This window comes from Elephantulus edwardii, unplaced genomic scaffold, assembly GCF_000299155.1.
Source record: "Elephantulus edwardii isolate Elephantulus edwardi_28Jun2011 unplaced genomic scaffold, EleEdw1.0 scaffold00009, whole genome shotgun sequence".
Taxonomy (NCBI): domain Eukaryota; kingdom Metazoa; phylum Chordata; class Mammalia; order Macroscelidea; family Macroscelididae; genus Elephantulus; species Elephantulus edwardii.
Window position 1 is genome coordinate 31750005 of NW_006399759.1, and position 8918 is coordinate 31758922.

General features: G+C 35.7%; 1 pseudogene; it reads right to left on the reverse strand.

Moving 5' to 3' along the window:
* Window positions 1–4143: 4143 nt before the first annotated feature.
* LOC102852147 lies at window positions 4144–4509 on the reverse strand (annotated as a pseudogene).
* Between the last annotated feature and the right edge of the window lie 4409 nt (window positions 4510–8918).

The window sequence follows — 8918 nt, forward strand, 5'->3', positions numbered from 1 at the left end:
GAAACATCCTATGTATATTATACTATAGATACTCATTTAAACATTGAAAATAGACAAAACGTAGCTAAAAATCCAATCATTGATGCTTATGTTGATTCTATATTTTTACTAAGTATGATCGGTTCATAATGATTATTTCAAGTTTTAGACTCAAGTCTTCTTATTCAAAGTTGAGACATCTTTTACAATAGAATACTATTTGAGAAGTTGGAATGCGTTTCTTTATTCACTGTATATGGGAACAGCTGTTGATTAAAGAGTTTCCAATACTTTAGTAATGGACTAAAACCAATGTTGACTAAATCTTCCTATCACACAAATAAAAAGATTTTTCCATACTGTTCACATTCAACTACAGATGTAAAATGGATTAGGCTCCAAATGTTCATTATACAAAATTGTTCTTATTGTGTACCAGCGACTCAAAATCAACCAGAGCTGACATCCTTAGACGGTAAATCACACAGGAGATTGCCCATCCTTCTCCTGAGATTTAAAATTAGATGTAAAAATTAATTATATAAAAATTAATTTTATATATATTTCCAAGTCTTTTAAGCATTTTAGACCACTTGGGTGGGGAGGAGGTAGGTAATTATGCAAGAAAAAAAGTGATCTGGGGTTGGAGGAAGGGAGAGTGATTGGGTAAAACGTGCAACAATGAATGCGTGAAAATCTATCTTGTCTGTAAATGTTCTTTAAAACCACAATTAAAATAAGATTTTCATTTAAAAAGAGAGTTCTAGATATAGTCATTCCATATATTATCCTACCACATATATTAAGAAGGAAGATATGCATAGGAGCAGAGGAAGATTCATCAACAACCTGAGTTATGCAGTTGACAAAACTTTGCTTGCTGAAAATGAGGAAGGCTTGATATGCTTTCTGCATAGGATCAAAGACTATAAAGCCTCCAATATGGATTGTATCTCAACATCAAGATGACAACATTTCTTACCAATGGACAGATAAACAATATCATGATAGATGGAGAAAAGATTGAAATTGTCAATAGTTTAATCTTATTTGGATCTACAAACAACACAATTGGTACTAGCAGCAGTCAGAAAATCTCCAAATTACTGAGTAACAATTATGTCCATTTGAAGACTAAGGTGAGCCTTATGCAGAGCATGATCTTTTCAATCACGTGCTATGCATCTGAAAACTGGACAAAGAGTAAGAATGACTCAAGAGGAATTGATGCCTCAGAGCTGTGATACTGGAGAAGAGTAATGAATATCCCACATACTGCCAAGAGAGCAAACAGATATGTCTTGGAGAAAGTGTAGACACAATGCTCCTTGGAGGCAAAGATCACAAAACTTTGTCTCACATACTTTGGGTATTTTACTAAGTGAGATAATTCCTTGGAAAGGAAAATCATGCTTTGAAAAATGAGTCAATGAAAAAGAGGAAGACCCTCAACAAGACGGATTAACAGAGCTCCTGCAGCAATGGGTTCAGGTGTGTCTGAAATCAATGAGAATGATACACGAAAGGACAGGGTTTAGAAATAGTGTTCATATGGTCACTATAAGTTGTACTTGAGAGCTATTAACAACAAGAAGGTATTAAGATTCAATTATATAAAAGTGTCCAGTAGGTAGATTGCAGACAAGGGATTTGAACTATACAAAAATAATCACTGCAAAAGATGGTATTTTGGATCAGAGTCAGATAATCTCAATAAAACATGTGTCTTTGCAAGCTTGTGTGATTTCATGCTTAGCAAACCATTAATGATAATTTTTACACCACTCCAGGTGGCCCCTTGACACCAGGGGAAAGAAACAATAACAATAAAAATGAAGATTTTAGCAGTGTTTCTGAAAGAATTATTAAAGGGTGAAAATCACAGGAACTGAGTATATTTTCAGAATGATAAAGCACAATGGCAGGTTAAAAAAAGAATAGTTTTGTTCAGGATACATCATTACAAATTGACAAGATTTCTGAGCAAGTGTTGGTAACACAGATGTTCCACTATTTTAGTGGCAACAGGGTTTAAGCTGAGATCAAAGGGGATAATTTTCTGTTATTTTTCCATCTTTGTCCTGACTGCTAGCAAGAATGATGTCACAGCCTCTGAATTTTGGCAACTGGCAATAAAGAAGTAACAGTTTTTACTACTACAGACAATTCCTTACATGAACAATTATAAGCAAATCAAGTGTTAGAGGAACAACCAGCTGCCCAGCCAGACCAACCCAAATGCATGAAACAACCTTCCTGTACAGCTACCCAAAACAGCTGAGAGCACCAACATCACTTGGGAGTAGAGAGAGAATGAGCAGAAAACAAGTGGCTTGAGGCCTGAGCCATTTTATCAGTAGTTAGGAGGGAAGTAGGGGAGTAGGAGAAATGAAGGTGCTGGCCCTGTGAGGGGAGGGAATGAGGCAGGATACTGGTGAGGTAAAGGAGGGGAGCAGGGGCCATGACATATGCATGGGAGGAGTTGGGGGACCCACACTGAATCTATTAACTGTTTAATGAGGAAGAAGGGATCTCTGGCGATCTAGTGGTAATAAACTGTGCTGCAATCCCAAAGGCATGTGGTTCAAATCCACCAGCTGCTCCATGGGAGAAGAATGGGCAATCTCCTCAAGAGCTATTTAACTGCCTCTAAAAACCCGCTGGAGGGTCAACTATGGATCAGTTGTGACTTGATAACACGTACCAAAGAGGAAGAGTTTTTCTTCTGCTCTTTTGGATAAAATGTTTGTCTATCAGATATTGCTCTAAAGTTGAGCATGCAAATTAAGACAGACTAGGAAGAAAGATTGACCTTCCACTTCCATAATGGCAGGTCTCTGAAAACCCCCTGAACAATAGAGCATACTTGAGGTTGAGCCTTCATATTGGGAAACACAAAGAAGGAGGAACAGTTGTGATTGCAGACACTAGTGATTGGAATGTGTAATGTTAAGAGGTATGAATGTAGGAAAATTGGACATTGTTAGGGAAGAAATGGAAAGCATAAATATTTACATACTAGGTATTGGCAAGCTAAGATGTATTGCCATGGGTACTTTTTTTTTTTTGCCATGGGTACTTTTAATCAGACTATCATATTATCTACTATGCTGGAAATAAAAAGCTGAGGAAAAACAGGGTAGCGTTCATAGTTAAAAAGATTATTTCTAGATCTATCCTGGAGTACAATGCTGCAAATGACAGGATAATATCCCTATGTATACATGAAATACCTATTAATACCACTATCATTCAAATGTGTACACTACCAACCAGAAAGAATAAAAGGTTTCTACCAACATTTGCACTCAGAAATCAATTGAACAAGCTACCAAGATTGATTAATAATCGTCGGTGACTGGAAAGAAAAAGATGAGGACAAGGAAGAAGGATCAGTACTTGGAAAACATGGACTTGGTGGACAGAAATGAGGCTGGAGATAGAATGATAGAATTTTATACAATCAATACATTGCAAATACTTTTTATAAGAAACACAAATAGCAACTATGCACATGGACATCACCTCATAGTCTGTACAGAAATCAGATTGATTACTTCCGTGAAAAGAATCACTGAAGAAGATCAAAATCAGTTGTGAAATCTAGGCCAGGTGCTAATTGTGGAACAGATCATCAACTACTCATACGCAAGTTCAAACTGAAGCTAAAGAAAATAAAAGTAAACCTGCAAGAACCAAAATTTGATCTAAAGATCATCCATCTGAATTTAAAAATAATCTCAGGGAAAATACAGGGTAATAATGGACAAAGTCCAATAGTGATAAATTTTATAAAACATAATGCATGATGAGATTGTATGAAACACAATGTGAATGAAGAATAGCGTGAAATACAATGTATAAGAATTTTGTAAGTAGATAAAAAAAAACCATTAACTCATAGTTGATCCTCTAGTGAGATTTAAAATAAATTAAAAACAAAAAAATCTCAGGAGCAGATTTGAGGTCTTGAACACTAAAGAATGAAGATCAGATGAACTGTGGGAGACTATGAAGAATATCATCCATGAAGAATTCAAATGTCATTACAAAGACAGAGGAGGAAGAAAAGACCAAGATAGATGAACTTAACCCTTTCATAATTGCAATTTAATTAATCTTTCCTTTTTTCTTTTATTACATGCACGGTTGGTGATTTATTTTTCAAAGAGGAGTACTAAAACATCACATTAAATCAGGTCAAAAATAAAGTTTAAAATAAACTGTATTATAAGGATAAATGATAACATATGTCATGACTGTTCACTCTGCAAAATCTTAATCTTAAGAGTGTATGATACACTTAGTTGGCAGTAGCGCCCAGGTTTTCCAAATTAGCTAGTCTATTTTTTCTCTGGTCTGCAAAGACTTCTCATTAGCTGCTTTCTGCCTTTGTTGCATGATCTCAGAATCCCTCTGCTTTTTCTTAGAGGCAGTCAAACTGTCCTCTTTTCTTTTTCCCTTGTTAGTCTCCCGGGTTTTCTTCAGGTTTTTCTAGCGGGCAAGTTCTCTCCGATTTCCACGGGCCATACTGACTACTGAACAGAGAACCTGGAAGAGAGCGACTAAGAAAACCAAAGGTTCCTGGGCTGTGTCACCCCGTCTGCGGTCTTCTAATATACCCCAGCACGCCGACCCCCTCACAAGGTGACGCCTTTCATCTTATGTTTTTTAACTTGTTGAGACGGACATCGCACTTTACATGAAGAGTACAGTCATAGTAATGAGACAGGAAGGCAGGAGCGCTGATCATCCTGAACCTTCACAAGGAGAAAAATGTCCTTATACCTACTTCAACTCAGTTGAGCTAAAGTATGTTATTTAAAAAAAAAAAAACACTTTCAAAATTCAGACTTACTTTGATTTTAGTTTATGTTGGGTGGTTATTGCTATGGTTTTGACTTAAAATAAGCCAAGGTAGGTCATTAAACAGTAAACTTATAAACTTGTGAACCTAGTTTGTCTATCTTTAGCTCTAAATAAATTTACTCTCTCAGTATAAACATTTCAAAAACACTTCTCAATTATTGTTAGGTGATCTCAAAAATGTAACTAATTTTGCCCAATCCTACACCACTCTTACAGTCTCTCCTATGCTTAAGTTCATTGTACCTACCTCATCCATGTCAGTGTGAATTTTCCCATTTATCACTGATTCTCACTAAGAACTTCTAGCTCATTAAAGATTTCCTTGGTTTTCTCTGATTCTCCACTTGACCAAAGACACTCGGGTGACCGGATCCATAGCATATTGCACTGTGAACTAAAGGTTAAAATTCACCAGACACTCAGAAAGAATATTTGTACAATATTCTCGCATTAAGATCATGGGATTGTACAATTTGATGGGTGGAATGGGTGAAGGAAATTGAAAGAATTTGTTCTTGAAAACAAGATATTCGGATTTAGTAAATAAACTAGTAGAAAATTTTAAAAAAAGAAACACACACACACACACACACACACACACACACACACGATTTATAACCTCAGGAACCCAATGGAGGATCTCTATGGATCAGAATCAATCTGACAGCCTAGTCAAGAAGCTGAATGCAATATCAAAAGCACATAGTTTAAAGTCACCAGCTGTTTCATGGGAGAAAGACAGGCAATCTTTTGTCATGTGATTAACTGCCTCTGAAAACCTGCCAGAGAGTCAGCTATGGGTTAGTTCTGACTCTAGAGTAAACAAGGTCTACACTACTAAATATGACAGCTTTCTTCAGGGACTATACTCTCCATCCAAAATAGGTGAAATGAAGTTTCACCATCCTTGCTTCTAAAGAGCATTTTGACTCTACTTCTCCCAAGACAAATTTTTTGTTTTAATGAATAGGGTACTCTAATGGCGTAGTGGGCAAAGAGTTGTAGTACCAACTCAAAGGCAGCCAGTTCAAATCCAACAGCAGCATTTCTGGAGAAAGATTGCCAATTTCCTTCCATATAATTTGGTCTCTGAAAATCAACGGGGATGGTCAGTGATCTGGTCTTGATGCAACACCACTTGTAATTGTTGTTGTTGTCATGTGCCGTCGAGTCACTTGTAACTCATAGCAACCCTATGTGCAACAGCCCTCAACCCTGCTCTATCCTGTGCCAATCACACTGCCTCTGACACACCCATCGCGATTACCCCAGTCACTGAATCAATCCACCTCATAGAGGGTCTTCCTCTCCTGTGCTGTCGCTCCACCCTCCCAAGAGAATGATATCCCTCTCCAAGGACCTGTCACTCCTTACAACATGTCCAAAGTATGTCAGACGAAGCTCCAGAATCCTTGCCTCCAAGGAGCAGCTTGGTTTAATCCTCTCCTGGAGGAATGAATCTGTTTGTTTTCTTGGCAGTCCATGGTACATTCAATACTCTTCCTTAGCACCACAGCAACACCACTTAAGAACAACAAAATAGAAATTCAATAATTTTCACTACCATCTCAGTTCAGAAGTATTAATTCTTCTTTGTAATTCTCATTAGTAATTGTTTAACTTTCAAATATTTAGTAGGTGATTGGAAGTACCTGGTTTGGATGAAATGCATTTTAGGACTGAAGTGATGTACTGACTTATTAGCACTTAAAAAGAGATTCTTAGCAGCAGGTTTGCTTAGTGTAACTTTCTTAGCATTGACTATGGATCAATCAAGTGAAATTGCTGACAGCTTCAGTCTTTTCTCCACGTATCATGATATTGGTACAACTGTGAGAATTTTTGTTTTCCTGATATTGAAGTTTATAGTCTTTAATCTTCCTTGGGAAGTGTTTCAATTCTTTTTCACTTCAAGCAAGCAAGGTTGTAACATTTGTATACGAAAAAACTGACAATAAATCTTATTCCAATCCTGATGTCCCCATCTTAATATAGACCAGCTTTTCTGATTATTTACTTAGCAATAAATTAAATAAGTATGATGAGAAAATGAAAGACTGATAGATAGCTTTCATGATTTTAAGTCAGGGTTGGTCCCCTGTTCTGTTCAAAATATTGTGTTCTAGTCTGTATAGATGAAACATTCAAATGTTACGAAATTTCTTTTCTTTGAAATATTGCATGTATTCCATTAAAATTCATACAGTTGAAGTTAGCCATTGTGAATAAACTTAGATATATTGGGATAAAGAACTAAAATGTTTAAATTTAACTAATCAAAAATACATGCAATGGTTTACTTTCTTTTCAATATGAATTTCTTTTTAAAAAATTATTTTATATTAATGTATTCTGTAATTATTCCCTCCACCTGTTAGAAACTGTTTACATGAATTTATACAATGAAAATATCTTCTTTTGGTGATACCTCTTTTACATAATTTTATTTCTCACATAATACAAATGATATCTTGTAAATTCACTAAACATTATCTCTGTAGGATATTAATTCTCTTGAGTATTAATTTTCTCTATATTTTCAAGTAAGCGCAAATAAGCATTTTTCATTGTGTTTGCCAAAGTGTTTGGCACCCTCTTGAGTGCCAGGCTCTTTAATTTACATTCTACTTGGTTCAATCTCATCATCTCAATTCCCCAGTAATTATCTGTATATAACATTTAAAAATCTAGCTTCCTGAACATGATCCCTAATATCTCATCATTTAGTGAGAAAATAGGGTGTTTTTTAATTAATTTCTTTCTGATACATGTGTGATGCAGTCCTTCTTATGAACCTTTAAATAAATGAACCCATTGTAGAATTGATTCCAACTAATAGTGACTCTGTACATTACCATAAAATTTTCTTTGACTGAAATCTTTGTGGATGAATATGGTTAAACTTTGGTCTGTAAAGTCACTGAGTAGGTTCAATCTACAAAGTTTTAGATTAGATGCCAATCACGAACTGTTGGTGCTACCTAAAGACCTCCATGGATTTACATTTCACACACATATATTCTGTAATTCTGTAGTACTTCCTATTACTTTGCTGTTGAAACTTAAGTCTTTCTGGATCCCAGTCTCTCCTGCCTTTTCAGACACCAATCAGACAAGTTCAGAACTATTCTTTTATCACACAATTAATTCTCTAAATATCATCTTAGATATATTTAGTTGTGAAAAATGTGTGAATCATGGATTAAATTGTATCATCAAAATACGTATGGACTGGGCTAACCATGATTCTTGTTGTGGTTGTTACGTGCTGTGAAGGCAAGTACAACCTTATGAATAATTGACTTGAATCCTGTCCTATCCTCTGACATTCTATCTCTGATATAATTAAGCCCATTATTGCAGTCACTGTGTCAATTCATCTCGATTGTCAAAGATGTTCTCTCTTTTGCTGACCCTCTATACTTCCAAGCATGATATCCTTTTCCAAGCAACAGACTCTACTAGCAACATGTCCAAAATATGAAAGATGAAGTTTTAACATGCTTGCCTTTAAGGAGCACAACAGCTGCATCTTTTCTAGAACATACTTCTTTGTTCTTTTGGCAAACCATGGGATAGTACTCTTCCTAAACACCACAACTCAAAGAAGTCTGTTTTTCTTCTGTCATCCTTTTTCATCATCCACCTGTTAGATGCATAGCAAGCAATTGAAAAGAACATAAGCTTAAATCAGGTTTACTGTAGTCTTCAAATTAACATCACTGCTCTTCAGTATTTTGAGAGATTCCCTAACAGCAGACTTGCCCAAAGTAATGTCTCCTTTTCTTTTGAAGGCTGGTACCAAGGCTATTGACTTTTGATCCAAGCAAAACAAAATCATTAATAGTTTCAATCCATTCTCTATCTGTTATGATGTTGCCCATTGGCCCAGCAGTAAGAACCTTTGTCTTCTTCACATTAAAATGTAACCCATATTGAATTTGATCTTCTGAAACAAGTACATCAAGTGTCCTTTGTTTTAAAAAAGGAAGGTTCTGTCATCTACATAGTGCAAGTTTTTGATGAGTCTTCCTATAATCTTTTTTTAAAATTTTATTCTCATTTATTTA